General features: G+C 44.5%; 1 protein-coding gene across 2 annotated transcripts in view; it reads right to left on the bottom strand.

Moving 5' to 3' along the window:
• KCNJ16 (potassium inwardly rectifying channel subfamily J member 16) overlaps positions 1–20,918 on the bottom strand; it is a 66,414-nt gene extending 45,496 nt beyond the window's left edge. The window contains exon 1 of one of the 2 annotated variants that reach the window (XM_040244420.1): positions 20,843–20,918. The gene's annotated coding sequence lies outside the window, so the exon portion shown is untranslated. Of the gene's footprint in view, positions 1–17,469; positions 17,642–20,842 lie in introns of those variants that run through there. The other variant, XM_040244417.1, reaches the window with a different exon arrangement.
• Between the last annotated feature and the right edge of the window lie 1,147 nt (positions 20,919–22,065).

The following is a 22,065-nucleotide window of genomic DNA, read 5'->3' as shown; positions in this document are numbered from 1 at the left end:
TGAAGAGGACAGAGGACTCAAAAGTTCTGCCTGTTCGTACCTCTACACTCCATGCTGCTGCTGCTGCTGCTGCTGCTAAGTCGCTTCAGTCGTGTCTGACTCTGTGCGACCCCAGAGATGGCAGCCCACCAGGCTCCCCCGTCCCTGGATACTCCAGGCAAGAACACTGGAGTGGGTTGCCATTTCCTTCTCCACTACACTCCATACATATATATATGTATATATGTATATATAGCTACAGAAGAGCAACTTTCAGAATTTTTGGTAGACACAAGGCTATCATTTTTCATCACTGAGTTTTCAAATTGAATTTGTAGTTTATTTTAAACTGAAGACTTTGGGGACTTCCCTGGTAGTTCAGTGGCTAAGACTCCACACTCCCAGTGCAGGTGGCCTGGGTTTGATCCCTGGTCAGGGAGCTAGATCCCACAGGCAGCAACCAAGAGGTCAAATGCTGCAGCCAAAAATCCTGCCTGCTGCAACTAAGGCTTGGTGCAGCCAAATAAATAATTTTTTAAAAAATGGTGTAGCATAGCGATTCAGCAAACGTATATATGTGTGTTTATGCATATATATACATACATGATTCATAATGATTCATATATGATTCAGCAAATATTAATAGATATGTATATGTATCTATGTATACATATATGATTCAGCAAATATGCGTGCTTATTCACTCAGGTGTGTCTGATTCTTTTTGACCCCGTGGACTGTAGCCCAACAGGCTCCTCTGTCCTCTGTCCATGGGGATTCTCCAGGCAAGAATGCCATTTCCTCCTCCAGAAGACTGTCCAGATCAAATCTGGGTCTCCTGTGTTGCAGGCAGATTCTTTACCATCTGAGCTACCAGGGAATTCAGCAGATATATATATATATATATATATATATATATATATATATATATGTATTCAGCAAATACTTGTTAAAAAAACTGAAAACTTTTACTGAACCATATTAAAATCTATACATTTCAAGTAATTCAAGAACATGGAACTAAAATTGGGCATTGGGCAAAGGTATGATGGCAGAACTGCCAGAATCCCATGAACAAACAAGCAATAAAATGCTGGTGACACAGACAGCATGCCTCCTCCCTGAGCTTTTACTAAAGTCCCAAGTAGAAAAAAAAAACCACTTGACTTCCTTTGATTTCTTTTCACGGCAGCCACTAATGACTTCGAATACAGCCACAAAGGACCATCCAGTTTATTCCTAAGTTAGAAGTGGTCCCGTCTTCCAGGTTTAGAAATGATGCGGCGTCCAGCAGAGGCTGCCACTTTGCTTCTGTTCTCACAGAGGACCAGATTCACTAGATGAGTCATTCATAGAATTAACCTTTTTAATGAAGTCCGGTCCGCTGGGAATGTCCGCATTTCCAAAGCGCCAGTCTGCTCCGTGTTTGCTGTTTCCTGTCCGTTGCCCCCAGACTCATAAGGGCTTCCCTGGTGGCTGAGACGGTACAGAACCTGCCTGCAGTGCGGGAGACCTGGGTTCCATCCTTGGGCCAGGAAGATCCCCTGGAGGAGAGAATGGCAACCCACTCCAGTATTCTTGCCTGGAGAATCACAGACAGAGGAGCCTGGCGGCCTACAGTCCATGAGATCCTAGTGACTAATACTCACAGACACACAGACTCTTAAGAGCTGTGTATCAGCCATCACTGACCAATTTAAAGAGAAACACAAGTCTGACGGTGGTGAAGTGCCTCGGCCCACATATTCTGCTGCTTTCCAAACCTGACTGTGGGTGGGATCACCTGGAGGCTTTGTTAGATGCACTGGGCTCCCTCCCCAGAGCCAGTGGGGACTGGCTGGGACCTCGGATCCTCTGCTGCCGTGCTCACTCCTGGACGCACGTCTCCCTCAGCAACAGAATACAAGAAACTGCACAGAACTAAAATCAACAGTGCTCATGGGCAGTGAGGGCAAAGTCTGGACTGCAGGGATACAAAGAGACCAAACCCCCAACTGGCCCCTCTGGAGATCCAGGTGCAAAACCGTGAGTGTCTCCTGTGCACAGCACCACTCCAGCGGCTGGGCCAAACACCTAAACCACCCTGACTTGACCCCTGGACATACTCCTACCCATCACCTCAAATGAGGAACCGGCCCACCTCAGGGAGCGAGCAGGCAAGGGTGCCTGGTGCTGGTTCTCACTCCCTCACGCTGCAGGAGGGGCCCCAATAAAGCCCCGCCTGAGCTTCCTCTCCAGCCTCAACTTCTATTGATTCAGGAGGCCAAGAACCTTGGCTGCCGACAGATTTGGAGGAGCTGAGATGGAGCCTGAGAGTCTGCACCTTTCACAAGTTCTATTTTACTGATGCTTTCGAACTCTGATGCCAAAGAAGACTCTTGAGAGTCCCTTGGACAGCAAGGAGATCCAACCAGTCCATCCTAAAGGAGGTCAGTCCTGGGTGTTCATTGGAAGGACTGAGGCTGAAGCCAAAGCTCCAATAATATGGCCATGTGATGCAAAGAGCTGACTCATTGGAAAAGACCTTGATGCTGGAAAAGACTGAAGGCGGGTGGAGAAGGGGATGACAGAAAATGAGGTGGTCAGATGGCATCGCTGACTCAATGGACATGAGTCTGAGCAAACTCCGGGAGATGTGGAGGACAGGGAAGTCTGGTGTGCTGCAGTCTACCGGTTCACAAAGCGTCAGCTACTGAAAAACAACAACAAACAAGAAGTTCTCACCTGATCCGAACTCTGTTAGAGCCAGTCCACACTTGGAGAACCTCAAGCGTAAATCACAAAAGGCATCGGGGCAGAATCTGCATTAAAACTGAGGTCTGTCTGACTCTACGGTACAAACCGACTGCCCACTGAGAAGGTCGCTGTCATCCTCTGAAGACTTCTCTCCTGCAGAGATGGAGGAGGAGGAGACACGTGGTACTCGAGACGGACGTGGATATGGAGGTGACACCCTGGGATATGGGGTGCCTTGTCTGCCTTGTATTGGTTGACCGACCTGATCCTTACTGTTTCCACCACTATCTTTAAGAATTATACGGCTAATGTTACTCAGCCATGAAAAGGAAGGCATGTGAGCCAGTTCTAATGACATGGATGAACCCAGAATGTATTATACAGAGCGAAGTAAGTCAAAAAGAGAAAAACAAATTTCTTATATCAAAGCATACATATAAAATCTAGGTAGATGGCACCAATGAACATATCTGCAGGGCAGGAGTGGAGCTGCAGACAGAGAAGACACTTGCAGACACAGTGCGGGGAGGAGAGGCTGGGTGAGCTGAGAGCAGCCTGGAAGCGCTTACAGTAACATGTGTAAAAGAGACAGCCGGAGGGGGGCGCTGTGTAATAGAGGGAGCTCAACAGGTGGTCTCTGACCACCTGGAGGTGTGGGAGGTGGGAGGGAGGTTCAAGAGGGAGGGGGCACGTGTATCTCTCTGGCTGACTCCTGCTGATACATGGCAGAAGGCAACACAATATTGTAAAGCGTTTATCCTCCAATTAAAACTAAATTTTTTTTAAATGTAAAAAAAAAAATAATAATTCTGCTCCTTTATTCTCATTGATCTCACAGAGTTGTTTTGAAGATAAAACGTGATCATTGTTGTAGGAGATTTGTCTAAACTTTGGCATGCTACCACAGATCTTTTTGTTATTTTCGTTAGGGATCAAATCAGGAAAAGAGTAAAAACAAACAAAACAAGAAAAACAAAAAGAGGCAAGTGAAGGATCTGGTCTTTAGTTTAAAAGCTGAGACTACGTAAAAGGAAATGCCACGCACGACAAAGAGGTTTATTGGAACTTTTAGGAGCTCAGGGTCTTTAAGACAAGTGCACTAAAAGGTCCTAAGGGTTGGGCAGCTGCCAAACGTGTCCAGTAGTGGTTTTCTTTTCAGCTTAGAACGTGAACATCCTATTTCTTCAACAGACGTTCTTCTGATGAATGCCAGAAAATGATTAATTATTGGAGGCGCTAGCGGTAAAGAACCTGCCTGCCAATGCCAGAGACATGAGAGAGCTGGGTCGGGGAGCCCCCCTGGAGGAGGGCCTGGCAGCCCACCCCAGTGTTCTTGCCGGGAGAGCCCCATGGACAGAGGAGCCTGGCGGGATGCCGTTCATGGGGTCGCAAAGAGTTGGACGTGACTGAAGCGACTTAGCCCAGGACAAGCTATTTTCCAGTAGCACAGCACATTTTCATGTAATTCGTTTTGAACAGTAAAAATGTAATACTAACAGCTTTCTTTTATATATATATATATATTCATTCAGGGACTACTGAAAATATTTTACTATTAAAAACAATTCTATTACACTGATCCTTGTCTCTATCAGCTGCTCTTTTTCAAAATATAAATTTGACTTCATCTGTAATAACTGGAAGAACCAGTGAAATACAGGATTTGCTCTGCAGTGAATAGTCAACACAGGTGACTTCATACAACTGTTATTCTTAATTATTACATTGGCTAAAAATTCCATTCGGGTATTTCTGTAACATACTGTGGAAAAATCCCAAACAAACATTTTGGCCAATGCAATAATTTTAATGCAAGAGTGAAAACTAAAGGCAGCTTCTACTTTTTCCATGAAAACTCCCATTGGAAATATTTGCATACCATGAGCAGTAACTTCTAACTATTGAAGTTAATATTCACTGGCAAAAAAAAGAAAGGGGTCTATTTTATACTGAATAATTAGAGACTTCAAACTGTAAACTAAGAAATCTGTCAAGGCCCACTGGGCTCTACTTTTATTTATGCTTTTTTCCCTCAGACAAATGACCTGTTTGGTATTAGTTCAATATTTGGTATTAAAGCCTGCAGACTTCCATTTGTCATTAGGAACATAAAGAATGACTGTATTTTTCCCCATCAATGAAATATTACTTTCCTTAGATTGGATATTATACTTGCTCAGTGGAGTGAAATCCTTGTTGATTTATGGTGCTAAAATTCTTTCTGTGTTTATTAACTTTTGATGAAAATGACAAATCCGTGGGCCAGTGTGGCTGGGGTTCTGCCCGTTAACTAGAGTACAGATATCTTCTTTTCTGTTTCTGATTTGCCATTTTTCTATCCTTTGAATGTCTTTGATAGAGAAAGTATAATTTAATGCTTGGCGGGCAAAACAGAATTCTTCAAAGCAGCTGATAAACAGAGAGCAGAGAACAGGGTCTGGAGGCAGCATTTGACTCCGTCGTTTCCTTGCCCGCACATTTCTCAGGCTTTCACTTTGAGTTGCGTGCAAAGTTTTCTCAAATGTTGGGTGAACAATCCAAATTACGTGTTAATATTATTTAGCTTTCCTAGTAAGCACACAGATATAAATTTATGGAGAAAGGACTGATGCTGAAGCTGAAACTCCAGTACTTTGGCCACCTCATGCAAAGAGTTGACTCACTGGAAAAGACCCTGATGCTGGGAGGGATTGGGGGCAGGAGGAGAAGGGGACGACCGAGGATGAGATGGCTGGATGGCATCACGGACTCGATGGACATGAGTCTGAGTGAACTCCGGGAGTTGGTGATGGACAGGGAGGCCTGGCGTGCTGCGATTCATGGGGTCGCAAAGAGTCGGACACGACTGAGCGACTGAACTGAACTGAACTGAACTGAACTGAACTGAGGTTCTTCAGAGCACATGGATTAGTGGTTAAAAACACATCCTATAGAGAAAGAAAGGCTGACTGGTCCGAAGTCACCTATTCCATTTACTACTAATAGCTGTGTGACCTTGGGGACGTTTCATGGCCTCTCTGGGCCCCTGTTTTCTTCTCTGTAAAAATGAGCTTTCTCATGGGGGTAGAAGAATGAATGCTTGTAAAGCCCTTAGAACAATGCACACGCGTAGTTAACAACCTGTCTGTTTACTGTTAAATAAAAATCAGTGAGTAAAGTGAATTAAGTCTTTTAGCTTAACTGTAGAAGCTATCACAGCACTGTAAAGGAACTATACTCCAAGAAAATTTTTCAAAGTCATATATATACCAATATTAGTACATATAAAACAGATAATCAACAAGGGTTTACTGTATAGCAAGGGAGGTCTACTCAGCATTCTGTAATAACCTACACAGGAAAAGAACCCAAAGATAAATAGATATAAGTGTCAGTAAACCAAATTCTGTACACCTACAGCAAACGCAACATTGTCATCACGTTAATAAAAAATTAAAAACAAAGAAGAGAAGAAAGCAGGGAGTAAATTGAAAATACTGTTTCCGCTGTGAAATGACCCATACTCCTCTGCTGTTGGCAGGCGAAACATTGCGTAAGTTTCCCCTCTTTGGGAAACTCAGCAGAAACATCCGCTTTCCCCGACTTTTGTAATAGAAAGCTTGGGCTGTGGACACAAACCCTTCCGAGAACGGATGAAGCCACCTGTTCTCATGATACAGAGAAAACATGAAGTCTTTGTAAAACGCCAAATCCACCCTACTAGACAGCATCAAAGAAGAGACACAGGCCGAAGGTTAAGCTGAAAGAGTATATCAAACAGAATCTAATCAAACAGTAGAGAAAACCCATTTAGGATGGTGATGATAAACAGGTGGTTTTTATGATACAGTTTGGGCATAGCATTTTGATAGGTATAACTAGTTCCTATTCAGTGCTTTTTTTCCCTTTATCATCCATGGTCAAGCAATTTTGCCACCAGCCGAGGCATCTCTTTTATTTATTTAGTCAGTCGTTTACTTTAGGCAGCACTGGGCCTTCGTTGCTGCGTGCGGGCTTTTTCTGGCTGCAGGAAGCCAGGCTACCCTTCGTTGCTGGTGCTGGCTCCCCGCTGCGGGGCTCCTGTGGGCCAGCCCAGCCGCCAGGGCGCGGGGGGTTCCGCAGTCGTGGAGCACCAGTTTAGCTGCCCTTCGGCATATGGGACTGTCCCGGACCAGGGGTTGAACCTGTGTCCCCTGTGTTGACAGGCAGATCCTTAATCCCTGGGCCACCACGGAAGTTCCAGGAATTTCTTAATTTTAATAGCTCTGGGTTTTCCCCCTCAGGTGAAAGAGGAGCAAGTCATACTTGAGCAAGAGAAACCTCATTCCTGTGGGAAAATGGTCGGCGTCTGAAACGAGCAAGCCTCATGAGAAGGAAGAGGGCTGGGTCCGTGTGGGGATGGGGCTGCTGCCATCTAGCACCACCGTTCACCCAGGTGAAATAAGATGGAGCTGGGAGGATCTCAGGGAACACCGTTTGTGATGTCATTTGTTTTCCAGTTTTCCCTTCTAAGGCATGCAGGTGATGTAGCCTCGAAGGCCAGAGCAAGGCTCTGCGAAGCCGCTGGCCACGCGGCAGGCCCAGAGCCTGTCTGTGTGTGCTGGGCTCACTTTGAGCTCAGGCCCTATCACACGAGTGCTTCTGCTGAGACAGGCATCGGAGGGAACGAGGCCTCTCCGTCACCACGCAGTCAGCTATTTGGAGATAAGAACTATGCTTCAGTCACGTCTTGGTTTGTTTTTCTCTTGTTGATTTACTTTAAATTGGAGGGGGCTTCCCTGCTGACTCAATCAGTAAAGAGTCCACCTGCAAAGCAGATAGACCTGGGTTCGATTCCTGGGTCAGGAAGATCCCCTGGAGAAGGGAATGGCAACCAGCTCCAGCATTCTTGCCCAGAGAATCCCCTGGACAGAGGAGCCTGGAGGGCTACAGTCCATGGGGTCTCAAAAGAGTCCGACATGACTTAGCAACTAAGCCAATCATAATTGCTTTTCAATGTTGTATCAGTTTCTGCCATATGACAACTTGAATCGGCTGTAAGTACACGTGTGTCCCCGCCCTCTTGGACCTCCCCCACCCATCCCACCACTCCATCACAGGGCTGGTTTGTATTCTAAATGGCAGGTGTCAGGGGTGGTAGGTTTGGATTGTATCAGTTTAGCGAAACTGGGGCCACACATTCCAGAACTGAATTTCCTGCGTCATTCAGGTTATCCTGGGCCACAGGAAACATTCTGCATGAAGTCTGTAAGGCGAAAGGAAGCCAGGCAGGCATTCCCTTTTTCTTTACATCGAAACAGAAATATTAGAAGAACTACGTCCACTGTGACACTTCCCTCAGTTTCCCAGCAAAGTTGATTTTTCTGCCCTTATGCTCCTTGGAGAGGCTTTGTTTTTTGTCTTTCCCAATAGCAAAGAGCCGATGGGCTTATCCTTGTATACCCTAGTGCCCAGTGGAATGAGTGCTGCACACCCGCTTGGAAGAACAGAGATACGGTTTGTTCAACCTGCGAAGCTAAAGTGTAAAAGATCCTCTGTCTCCTGAGTGGCGGTGGGGTCACAGTCATGCTGCTGCCCACAGTGATCAGACCCAGGCAGAGTTATCACGGTTCCACTCTGTGCATAATTAACACAGTCACTTTTCCCCACACAAAACTCCAGGCACGACTGCAGAGGCAGGGTCCACTCTGTATGCCGACAAAGAACGGGAACAGGGTGACACAGATGTTTAGGAAAAGCCCACACAGAATATCCCGCTGCAGCAACAGAAGGCGTGGACCAAAGTGTTCTGAGCCCCGCTGTGAGCAGGAATCACAGCATGTTTTGCTTCTGCTGGGTTTGGTTTGGTTTGGGGCGGCTTGTTTATGGCTTCCCTTCAGATTCAGATTTGTTTCTCTGAATGTTTCTTTAGCTTTTAAACTTCTGGTGTAAACGCTGTAATCTTATCTCCAACTCAATATTGTTATCTGGTACAGTTAAATAAAAATTTTAGTCATAAGGAAGTGCAACGCCTTCCCTTCCCACAAAGCCTAAATTTAAATATGTGTAACTCATAAGTCTTAGGTCATCTGCTCAAATTAGCCACGCTACTTTCTCCCTAAGTGTTCTCCAACCACCCACAAGCTGACTCAGTCCTGACCTGAACAAAAGGACCAGGCTTCTCGATGTGGCAATCCTGGTGTGTCACACACAGCCTCTAAGACTCCGGCATCTTCTCAAATTTTAATTGCATGTCCAGGGAAAGATTTTCTTGTGCTGTCTATAAATAGAACTCAGTGGTACACGATGAGAACGTTAAAGGTCAGTTAATAACCTCCTACTTCATCAGGATAGCTGAGTGCGTCTTTCAGGTAAATGCAAGTTGACCAGTCTCATTAGTATTCCCAGCTGGTGCCAGTGGTAAAGAGCCAAAGCGGGAGACACAAGAGATGCGGCTTTGATCCCCGGAGGAGGGCATGGCAGCCCACTCCAGTATTCTTGCCTGGAGAATCCAGTGGAAGAGGAGCCTGGTGGGCTGCCGCCCATGGGGCTGCGGAGCTGGACATGACTGAAGTGACTGAGCTTGCATGCGTCAGCCTTAAGGCCTTCCTCAGCAGACTCAAGGCAGTGGCTTCCACACAGAACTTTGAATCAGAGATCTATTGGACATTTTGTAGTGGGGGGTAGGGTGGTCTGGCCATTAAGCAGGTGCCTTGTTTCATGAGGTTGAAAGTGTTAGCCCCTCAGTCGTGTCCAACTCTGCAACCTCACAGATTGCAGCCCGCCAGTCTCCTCTGTCCATGGAATTCTCCAGGCAAGAAAATTCCTTGGAGTGGGTTGCCATTCCCTTCTCCAGGGGATCTCCCCGACCCAGGGGTCAAACCCAGGTCTCTTGCATTGCAGACAGATTCTTTACCACTGAGCCACCAGGGAAGCTGGTTACTTCGGATTATTTTCCTAAAGTAGAGACAGAATGTGCTGAAAACTACTGTTCAGGACAGTCTCACATGAAGTAAGTACACAGTTGTGAGAAGACTGCCAACTTTGTGGGTGAGGAGCTGTTTTTGTTGGGGGTGAAGGTGGGCAGAGCCCTTTAACCAATCGAGTACCAACCTATCCCATGTATTTAACCTCACAAAAATTCCCCTTTTATAGTGCTTCTCAAAATTGTTCATTAAAAAACAAAAGCAAAAGAGAAATGAGTATATGACCCTTATCCCGACCTCTATATCCTAGGACGTCTGAAAATATAACCCAGAGGACTGGGCCCAAACTCACAGTATTCCAGTCTTAAGGTTTTTCTTTAAAATACATGCTGCATTACAAAGATAATTTTTTAACCAGGCTTATCAGTTAAATGATTTCCTTCATCTATTCTCTATGAAAAAGCTGAGTTAAATTAATGCTTCAAAGATACACCCTGCTTATCTTGTGGCTTCTCATTGCTCCCGAGATGCCGCTACTCCTGTGAACACAGTCCTTTGCGGGCAGGACTCATACATGTGAAAAATAAACTACACATTGTTGTGGTTTAGTTGCTAAGCTATGTTCGATTCTTTGCGACCCCATGGATGTAGTCTTCCAGGTTCCTCTGTCCATGGGATTTTTCCAGGCAAGAATACTGGAGTGGGTTGCCACTTCCTTCTTCAGGCATCTTCTTGACCCAAGGATTGAACCGAGTGTCCTGCCTTGGCAGGCGGATTCTTTTCTGCTGAGCCACCAGGGAAGCCCACAAACTACCCATACTTAGCTATAAAAAAGAATGAAATAACACCATTTGCAGCACAGAAATGGGCCTAGAGATTATGATACTAAGTGAAGTAAACCAGATAGAAAAAGACAAATATCACATGTTGTCACTTATATGTGCAATCCAGTTTTTAAGATGATGCAAATGAACTTATTTATGACACAGAAACAGACTTGCAGATATTAAAAACAAACTTACAGGTATAGAAGTGGAAACGTGGAGGGGGGGAGGCAGTAAATCAGAAGCCTGGGATGAGCACACACACACTACTCTCTACACGGCTATATATAGATAACCAACAAGGACCTACTGTACAGCTCAAGAAACTCTACTCAACATCCTGTGATGACCTGTATGGGAAAAGAATCTGAAGAAGAAGGAATACATGTATATGTGTAACTAAATCACTCTGCTGTCCACCTGAAACCAACACAACATTGTGAATCAACTCTACTCCAATAATTTTTTATAAAAAGAAAATTAGACTGCACAAAAATCTAGGAAAGAATATACAGTAGCTGAAATACATGGTAGGAAAATGAAGTTAATGGAAACAGAGACAATGGCATTAGGAGGCTGGGGTGTCTCTTAAATAAAGTACATTTGTTCTTTGTCTCAATTAAAAGAAAAAGAAATGTTTGTCTTTATCTAGATGGCCTTATTAAAAAATTGTAGCCCTGAAAGTGCTATGTCGAATACTGGATGCTTCTATACACAAATGATGACATTGTTAGGCATATCCATTTTGTGGAATTTTAAATGCATAACAAGTAAAATGTAGTTAATTTCTTTTTATAGAAACTAAAGCTGCAAACTTAGAATGTCTGATAGCTACATGGGAAAATACAAGCCTGGTGAAGACTCCCTGTGTTCCTGGGAGGGATGATTTCCTGTGCCAGTTTGGCCAGGCCACGGCACCCAGTTTGGCCAAACACCCTCTGGATGTTGTTGTGAATATGTTTGCTAGATGTGGTTCACCTTTCCAATCTGTAGACTTTGAGCAACCAGATGACCTTCCACAGTGAGGCTGGGCTTTGTCTCATCAGGTGAAGATGTTAAGAGTAAAGAGTGAGGTTTCCCAAAGAAGCAACAGAAGAAATTCTGCCTTGAGGCTGCAACATAGTCCACCAGAGTTTTCTGCCTGCTGGTCTACCCTGAAAATTTTGGACTCAGAACTGAAATATTAACTCTTAATTTCCAGAATGCCAGCCCACCTTACAGATTTCAGACTTGCCAGCCCTCACAATCATATGACCCAAAACTTGCATTAAATTTCTTCCTACATCTCCCTCTCTCTATATATATACATGTGTGTGTGTGTATCATATTGGTTCTATTTTTTGGATAACCCTTATACAGTTACCAAACTATAGTGGAAAGAAAGCAATAATTCTAAAATAATTGTCAGACTAAGCTCTGGGAAAAAAAAGTCTTGTAAAAGAGTTCATAGAGAAACCAGTATTCCAGCATGCACAAGTTGTGAATTCCAAAAGTATACCCAGGACAAGAGCAACAGGCCACTCATTGGTCTATCACCATATTGCTTCCATGAAGAAAAGTTCAATTCGTTAGTGTGCTAATTGTATCTTATGTTATCGTGGTACTAGGTCATTGCATTACCCTTAATTATTTACAGATCTGCCTTTTCCTGCCAGACAGGATAGGGACCGGGTCTTTGTCATCTTGGTACCAGACTCAATAAATGATTATTGATTGCATGGGAACATGGTTCTAATTTAAGATAGAATAGAATGAAAAATGAAAATTCATCATGATGAAATATGGTTTTGGTCATGTTTGCTGGAACATAGTTTTTTTTTCTTAAAAAAAAAGAAAAACTGCATATTTCTTTTTGAGTTAAAAGAATAAATCTTATGGACAATAATCTAAAGCCCTGCAACTATTTGAAGTCTTTATACTCACAGAGTTTAAATAAAATCAGAACTTGAGGTGATATTTCTCAACATTGTTAAGAGAAAAATCACCTTTATGTGGAACTTTTGGGTAAACCTATTCTGGGAGCTATTTCTTACTCAGATTATTGACTTTTTCTCAGTTTTCCCTTGCATCTGTGGACGGTTTCAAGTCTATTTTTGAAAGACAGTGAATATGGAGCCAGAGAAAGCTTTAAAAGTCAAAGCCTCTTTAAATTACTATATGCATGGTGCATCTGAATCCTTGATCTTAGAGTAGAAAGCCCCTGGAAGGACAGGAGGAAAAGAATTGATCCCATCTCCTTTACTGAAGAAGAGCTATAAGAAAAGTCAAGTCATCCACTCATCAACCCGTATGTGTAAACAGCTCCAAACTTGAAGGTGCACACACCTAAAAATGATGAAAAAGACTTCTCCTCTGACGCTGGCTTCCTAGGAAAGCAGGATGCAGATGAGCATGCAGAGGGGTCCTCCAGTGCGATCATTACACGGTCCAGACAAGCCTTTCTTTCCCCCAAAGCAGAGCTCTTTGGCCTAGAAACTTGAACTGGAAACAAACTTATTGCTCAGTCGCTGAATCGTGTCAGACTCTTGGCCACCCCATGGACTGCAACATGCTAGACTTCCCTGTCCATCACTATCTCCTGGAGTACACTCAGATTCATGTCCGTTGAGTCAGTGATGCCATCCAACCATCTCATCCTCTTCGTCCCCTTCTCCTCCTGCCTCAGGGTCTCTTCCAGTGAGTTGGCTCTCTGCAACAGGTGGCCAAAGTATTGGAGCTTCAGAAGCCTGTGTCACTCCTTCCAGTGAATAGTCAGGGTTGGTTTGCTTGCTTCCTTGCTTGCTAAGTCGCTTCAGTCGTGTCCGACTCTGTGCGACCCTATAGACGGCAGCCCACCAGGCTCCCCCATCCCTGGGATTCTCCAGGCAAGAACACTGGAGTGGGTTGCCATTTCCTTCTCCAATGCATGAAAGTGAAAAGTGAAAGTGAAGTCGCTCAGTTGTCTGATTCTTCGCGACCCCATGGACTGCAGCCCACCAGGCTCCTCCGTCCATGGGATTTTCCAGGCAAGAGGACTGGAGTGGGCACCATGGCCTTCTCTGAGGGTTGGTTTACTCCCCAAGAAATCTACCATTACCTTGTAGTGTCCCATCTGTTGGCAACAGCTGGCATGGGTTTCTGTTGATGAGACGGGGCGTTCCTTGCGAGTCTCAGTTGGCGAGCACGGTGTCAGTTTCCATCCGTCAAGTTGCAGGAAGCAGGGCTTCAGCCACCCTCACTGCCACCCCTGTATTTTGTCTAGCCCATCGCCTACCTGCCATACCCAGTATTCTTGCTCCCTGTCTAACTGTTGAAATCTGTACCTACCCTGGTCTTTTACAACATCTCAAACAAGAAAATCTCAGCCATATCTCACTTGCAGAATCCTCTCCATCTTGGAAAACAATGCTGGCACATAGATGATTTGCCCCAGGACCCCTCTTCCCTTTGTAACTTTACTTCAGCCACGCTGGTCTTGTTGCTTCTCAAACAGGCCCAGCATGTCAGAGCTTGCACAGCCTGCTCTGCTCCAAGGTATCCGCCCGCTCATTTCCTCACCACCTCGAGTTCTTTGACCAAACATCACCTCCTCGGTGAAGCTCTCCTGGGCTGTCCTACTTAAACATGTAAACCTGTGGCAGGCAGCTTTGGCGCTGGCCCCCTGTGACCCCTGCCTCCTTCAGGCTTTTGTGAAATCCCTCCCCTTGAGGGTTGGCTGGAAGAAGTGACTCATTCAATAGAACGTGGCCAAGCTGAGGGGCTGTCACATCCAAGATGAGGCTGTGGAGAAAGCCTCTGTCTTCTGTCTTGCTTACTCCCTCACTTGAGTTAATGGAAAGCAGCTGCCATGCTGGGCGCTGTTTTATGGAGAGGCCCAAATGGCAAGGAATGGGAGGAGGACTGGAGCCAACAAGCCATAGAGACTGAGCCCCCCCGCCAGCTGCCCCAGAGGAGCCAAGTTCTGCCAGGGACCGTGTGACTGGGCTTGGAGGAGAACTCTGCTTGGGCAAGCCTGGTGGTGCCTGCGGTCCCACTGGAAGCGGGGGAGACGCTGGTCCCAAGGACCCAGATAAACTGGCTTCCTGACCAACACCGACGCCGAGATACCAAATGCTTGTTGTTCTAAAATAACTAACACAATATCCACTCTTCCACCCCCGCACCTGATTTCTTTCTTTATTACATTTTCTTCTTTAAGACATCACCATTAATGTTCAATGTATTTCACTTATTGACCGTCTTCCCAGACATCTACTAAAATATGAGACTTCTGAAGGCAGAAACTTTTGTCTTTTTCTTTTCATCAGTATATGTTTGAAGTCTAATCACTGCCTGGCTCAGAGTAGTCAATCAACAAATATTTGTTAAATACATGAAGTATTATATCACTCAATGGCAAACTGTTTTTCCTACATTCCTAAGGAAATGGCTTCATTGCAACAAGCAATCTCCCACTGAACCCTCATTCTTTTGCATGTTTTTATATTTAGTAAATATTTGTTGACAGGATCAATCAATGAATAAATTACAGAAAATTGGATTTTTTTTTTTTGTAAGTGCAGTAACAATCCAGTCAGGGAAATGATCAGATGACCCATTTATTTCCATGTCACTGTCTTATAGAGGTCAAGAATTTGAGACTGTGGTGGCAAGAAAAAAATTAGAATTCTAGAGTTTTCATTTTTCTCACAAAATGTATGTCATTGTCTTCTTTAGGACATTAACTGATTTATTTCCCATTATCCAAAACAATGATACTAGCAGGAAAGACAAACAGCAAGATGCCCTCCATTCTGGAAGAAACGCATTTATGAATGTGACATAAATGCCTGGAAGAGAAGTGTCAGTCATCACCTTATGAAAAGAATCGGGTAGATTCTTGAGGGTTAAGGTTTCCACTACGTAGAGGGATGGAGGCTCGATGACAGGTAGCCCACCAATTTGTTGAAACTGATATCCGTGGAGAAAACATCACTCACTCATCAGTTTCAGAGCGGGTACCAGTCGCCCACACGCGTCCTCAGCCACTCTGCAGACAGTGACCACGTGCATGATATCTTTAGAGACAGTTCCTCTTTGCGGTTGTATCAAGCCTAATAACTGTGGGTAACATCACACTAGGAGAAGGTAGGAGGTCACTTGGTAATGAGAAGCATGTGTATTTTGGAATTCAGACAGGAGTGAGTTTGAATCTGTGACCTGAAGAAGTTACATGGCTCTCCCCAGATTACACAACTAGAGGGGAAAACCTAGATCTCCATCTATAAAATGAAGACAGTAGATCCTTCCACACTTGAAGTGGAGAGCCAATGAATATAGGGTTTAATCACCCAGAACATAGTAAGCATGTGAATGCCCATTTCCCCACATTGCCATAGAAATATTTATAGTCCATGTGATGCCCGAAATAGTGACATTTTCCATCTACTGTTCCTAAAGTTGGATTTGAGGTCACTTTTCCTAGAAAAAGAAAGTAACATAAGGTGCTCTAGGATAAATTCATGGGGGATAAAAGCTAAACCGTCCACTAAGTGATAGGTTTTACAAATTCAGAAAAGAAACAATTCAACTAAATCCTTGGATTGTCCTGGTTATAAATATTTACTCTAAGTACTCTTTCTTTATATATCTATTGTTTTCCCCCAAACTATGCTTTTTGCTAATTTCTTTCAACTAATTTATATCCAAATCTTGATGTGGACTCACCACTCACATGTATAATGGAAAAAAACATACTTTTCAATGTCCTTGAAAACTCTTGTTCTTTTGCAAATAAAAATATACTTATTTGGGAAAACGCATTGAAATAGCAACTAGAGTGCCCCTCCCACTTCAGTGTTTTTGTCCAGTTTCAGATGTTGTCATGGTCTTATTTTGCATGGGACTAATGTCTTGGATTTATCGTAGATGCTCACGTGTTCTAAAAAAACACCTAAGGAATTGCATCTCTTAGTTACTCTGGTTTTCCCACTGTCTCTGTCTCTCTCTTCTTTTTTTGAACTGAATTGAACTCTGGACCCTGTTCACTTTTATGCTTATTTTTGGCTTAATTTCCAGAACTCTACAGTGGTATTGAACAAAAGAGCTGTGGCATAGGGACTTTAAGTCACTTTGTTGTTTAAAATCTGACAGAGAGTGGTTGGTCTACATTTTCTAAAGTAAAGTGGCAAAAGGGCATCAATATGTTTTTCTTCTTTAAGGGCTGTCTCTTGTAGCTGGAGTGGGTAGATGTTTAGAAGAAACACTCCAGTCCCATTTCCCTAAAGACCTCTCAATTCCTATAAGCATATAAGAGTATGATGCAAAGGACAAAAATCCATTGGGTTTATAAGACAGTTCTTGTTTTCCACTTATACACTTCCATCCAGCAACAAGGGAAACAATTTGATTTTACATGTTAAAAAATTCATGGTGTCCAGAGAGCAAGAATTGATAAGTCCATAGTTTTCTGAATAAATACTCAAAGACAAAAGGTCTCAGGTTTTAATGGAGAAGAGAAAAAGCTTTAGAGAAATTAAGGTGAACACACAGGAGAAATAGAAATTACAATAGAAACTCTCTATTTTGAACCTATGTTAAAATCAGTCTAGAGAAATGGATGTTTTTATATCCTCTCATATACAATCCTCAGAAAACAATCAACCTGCTTTCTTGAAGTATTTTCAGGGGATGCTTAAATGTACATTTCATTGAAGCCATATATTCATAAATGTGTACATATATATGGATGCCATGATTTGCTTTTGATAGAACTTATGGAATACTCCATCTGCTATTAAATACAGGATCTGGAGAAGTCACTTTTAGATATCTACACATATAATGGAACATAAGGTCTCTTTCATAAGCTCTTTATAGACCAATTTGAGACTATGTTTTACCAAAGTTTCATAAGATGCCTACTTAAAGCCTTCACATAGGGAATTAAATTGTCTTAGTTGCATCTCATTCCACACTGATATTGACATCGCTGGATACAGAGCTTTGCTGCTTTCTGATCAGAGGGCAGCGTGAGCAAACGCAGACTGAATGACTTTGAATAAGGACAAAAACAGAGCAAGGCTTACCTGTGTCCTTTCTCCCAACGGAGGATATAGGAGCTAGGAACTCACAGCTGGGCAAGAGTGAAAATGTTCTTTAGTTAATAATACAGGCAAGAAAAGCTCCAGGCCCCAAGAACCTGGGTTAACCATTGACACTGGCTTGTTCCTACAGTTCCACCCTGGGAACATGCATAGGTAGCCCATGGCATCTTAGGAAGCCGGCGCCAACCGGTCAGCTGAGAGCGTGGCTGGGGCCCCGCCCCTGCACCCCTGGAGGAGGTTCGGGGAGAAGGTCACCCAGGCGTCCCCTGACTCACTGTTCACTTGCTCTGGAACACAGAGGAGGAAGACTTCCTGGGCCAGAAATATGTTCAGCAATGCCTGTAAGTGACTCAAATATTTACAAACAGGGCTATCGGAGGCTCAGTTTTCAGTCTCTGAGCAATGCAAAGAAGCTTCTTTTGTCAGAGTTCTTTGCATATATCTGAGCAGGTCAGAGTTGAGACGGGATGCCGATGAAAACGGAGATGGGCCAACCTGCAACGGCTAAGCAGCCGCTCGTCGCTTTACTCAGCGTGCCTTCGGTGGTCATCTACCCTATGCAGCGCGGTTCCAAGTGTGGCTTCCCGGGTGGCTCAGTGGGAAAGAATCTGCCTGCAAAACAGGAGATGCAGGTTCGACCTCTGGGTCGGGAAGATCCCCTGGAGAAGGCAGTGGCAACCCGCTTCAGAGTTCTTGCCTGGGAAACCCCATGCACAGAGGGGCCTGGTGGGCTACAGTCCAGGGGGTCGCAAAGAGACACACACGTGCACACATGCTCCCAAAGCAGAGGCATCCACAGTTGAATAGCCTCGAGAAACGGAAGAAAGAGAGGGAGGCCGGAGGTGTCTCCTGCCCACAACCTCAAGAGTCAGAGTTTAAAGGACTTCCCAGGTGGCCCAGTGGTTAAGACTTCACCCTCCAGCACAGCAGGTACAGGCTCCAGCCCTGGTTAGGGAACTAAGACATGCCTCGTGGCCAAAACACCGAAACAGCAAACAGAAGCATGTTGTAACAGTTCAGTAAAGACTTTAAAAACCATCCACAACAATAACAACAACAAAATCTTTAAAAAAAGAATCAGCGTTTACGACAGAGATGATAAAGAAAATACTGGCTGTTGTTCAAGTCTAGAATGTACAATCTGATGGTCCCTCTGCCCCAGCAATCAGTCCTTGGGGGCCAGATGAAATTTTGAGGCAGTCATGGGGTCAAGCTGCCTGATCGAGAGTCAGAAAATTGAATAATACGTGACGAGCTGGTAGAGTCAAGAGAAAGGTCCAGAAAAGGTAAAAGTCAGCCACAAGAAAGGAAAGAAATAACAATCCCAGCTCTTCAGAACCCCCGGGGCGGGAGGCGGAGGGTGGGGCCGTATGCAGAGGGTTGCCAAGGGAGGTTTGTGCTGGCCGGAAACCAGCATTTTTCTTTCCTCGGAAGAGCACTGGTAGGCAGGGGTCAGGAAGCCCTGTCCAGTTTGGTTAACCCTCCACATTTAAGGGGCTGTGCCTAAGTTCCGACCAGAGTTGCTGTTGGGGTGTTGTTGGGTGTGTGTTTGCATTTTAAAAAATATTTTTGATTAAAAAAATTGGAGCATAGTTGCTTTGCAATGTTGTATCAGTTTCTGCTGTACAACAAGGTGACTCAGCTGTGTGCATACATTATCCTCTCCCTCTTAAACCTCCCCATCCCACCCCTCTAGGTCATCACAGAGCACCCAGTTGAGCTTCCTGGGCTACCCAGCAGCTTCCTGCTTCACACGCGTAAATGCGTGTGTATCAGAGCTACTCTCTCAATTTCTCCCACCCTCTCCTTCCCCTGCTGTGTCTGCAAGCCTATTCTCTGTCTGCGTCTCCTCCTGCCCTACAAATGGGTTCATCAGAGCTGTCTTGCTAGATTCCATACCTATGCATGAATAGACAATAGCTTTTTCTCTTTCTGACTTACTTCACTTTGTATGACAAACTCTAGGTGTTTGCATTTTTAACAGCATGAACACTTGAGGAGGCAAGATTGGATTTCAGTGTTGGGACTCACTTACTGGCTTTGTGACATTGAGAGCCGCTTGACAGCTCTATATCCCAGTCTCCTCATCTGTAAAGTGAAAATAATAATAATAATAACAACTGCAACCGCAGCTCCTACTCAGGCTGGTACTTGGTGTTCCAAGCCTGCGAGCTCTCCATCAGGTTTGGCCATTCTGATAGGAGCACACGATCTGCAACCTGTTATATGGTAACCCAGTAGAAGAGCTTAAAGCCTTCAAGGGACATATCTTTTTAATCACCCATAAATGTCAGGGAGGCAGTGGACCTGGAGGTGAGCCTTTCTGCCTAGAAATCTGAAGACTGGAGAAATGTCTGCATGCCCACACACATGGAGGCCACTTCCGTTGCAGGGCAGACTGATTGCTCAGTGAATGTTATCGGTCACTCTGCTCTGTTCCTGGACTGGGAGCTGGGATTTTTTTTTATTAGTGGTCCATAGGAAAGGACTGAACAGAACACACAAGACTCTCTCTACAAGGACAGTCTCGGGGAAGGTGGCTTTGTCTGGCTGACTGCCAAGGAGATGAGGCAACCGAACATGCACGGCATAGGAAAGACCCTGCAGGAGACGAGGAGGCAAGATGGGGACCTGGACGGGCTCCCGAGCCCGAGTCAGACCATTGCCGCCGCCTCGGCCCTTTGTTTGAAGTAAATTCCCAGAACACCAGGCACGCCCATACTCACATGTAAGCAGAAAAACACTTGCCAAAGCCAAGTAAAATTATCATCTGGATCGGCTTCCCTCTTACATTCTATGCTTCCTAAATCCACCTTACACGGAAAACTAAACGTCTTGAAGTTCAGCTTTGGGGAACTACAGTCCTCCTGGAAACACAGAGAGAAACTGAGGCAAATTAAAAAAAAAAGCCTGTTTTAAGATTTGACAAATGACAAGACGACGAAAGGGTTCATTACTCAAGTGGAAGAACGCTGACACCTTTGTCAATAATCTATACTTTGTTGCGGTCCAGTGATTTTAGTCATGGCCTAAAAAGAAGACAGACTCTACAAAGAAGATATGCCACACAAACTCTATACACCATCCAACATTCTAGAGCATAGAATTGAGTTGATCCTACTCTAGGTCTGTCATGGACGAACTATTTTTGTTTGTTCGGCCTTACTTCTGCTTTTGTAAGACCTGGGAGCTAAGAATAGTTTTTACATTTTTAAATGGCAGAGAGAAGATTATGAGAAGGGTAATATTTTGTGATGTAAAGTTACATGAAATTCAAACTTCAGTATCCATAAAGGTTTTTCTTAAATAGCCCTGCTTTTCCATTCATTTACAACTCATCCATGACCATACTCACCCTATGGCAGCAGAATTCAGTGACCCTCGGAGTCTCAGCAGAGACCAGGTGGTCCTCAAAACTTCCCATATTTAGCATCTGGCCCTTTGCAGAAAAAAATGTTTGCAGAGCCCCGAGCTAGTTAAACTATGTAATTTGCATTCTTCAAAGATGATGTTTCTCTTTCCTGGTTAATGATTAATACATAGTTAACTCCAAGTTAACTGAAATTCTAGAATTTAAACCTTAACTTTTTTACAGCCAACCCAGCAATCATGTTCCTTGGTCTTTACTGAGACCAAGAGTTGAAAACCTAAGTCCACACAAAAACCTGTACACAGAGTATTTATGGAAGTTTTATTCGTGAGTGCCAAAACTTAGAAGGAATCAAGACATCCTTCAGCAGGTGAATAAACAGCGCTACATCCAGACAACGGAATATTATGCAGTTCTAAAAAGAAATGAACTACCAAGCCCTGAAAATATACAGGGAAACCTTAAATGCATGTTACTAGGTGAAAGAAGGCAATCTGAAAAACCTGCATAGAGTGTGATTCCAAGTATACGGCATTCCGAAAAAGCTAAAATTATGGAGGTAATAAAAGATCAGGGGTTGGTGAGGGGCAGAAGGAGGGAGAGATAAACAGGCAAAGCCCAGAGTGTTTTTGGAGCCGTGAAAATTCTCCATATGATTTAACAATGATGGATGTATGGCATCATGTGCACGCGTGCTAAGTGGCTTCAGTCGTGTCTGATTTTTTGTGACTCCATGGACTGTAGCCACCAGGCTCCTCTGTCCATGGGATTCTCCAGGCAAGAACACTGGAGTGGGTTGCCATTTCCTTCTCCAGGGGATCTTCCTGACCTCGAGATTGAACTCAAGTCTCTTGCATTGGCAGGCAGGTTCTTTACCACTGAGCCACCTGGGAAGCCCCATATCCTTCCGTGTCTTCCCTCAATGTTCAGTTCAGTTCAGTTCAGTTCAGTCGCTCAGTCGTGTCCGACTCTTTGTGACCCCATGAATCGCAGCACGCCAGGGCTCCCTGTCCATCACCACCTCCCAGAGTTCACCCAGACTCATGTGCATCGAGTCGGTGATGCCATCCAGCCATCTCATCCTCGGTCATCCCCTTCTCCTCCTGCCCCCAACCCCTCCCAGCATCAGAGTCTTTTCCAATGAGTCAACTCTTCGCATGAGGTGGCCAGAGTACTGGAGTTTCAGCTTTAGCATCATTCCTTCCAAA

This window comes from Oryx dammah, unplaced genomic scaffold (assembly GCF_014754425.2).
Source record: "Oryx dammah isolate SB20612 unplaced genomic scaffold, SCBI_Odam_1.1 HiC_scaffold_8, whole genome shotgun sequence".
NCBI lineage: Eukaryota > Metazoa > Chordata > Mammalia > Artiodactyla > Bovidae > Oryx > Oryx dammah.
The sequence above is the reverse complement of the archived record's forward strand: the minus strand, read 5'-3'. Positions and strand labels throughout refer to the sequence as shown.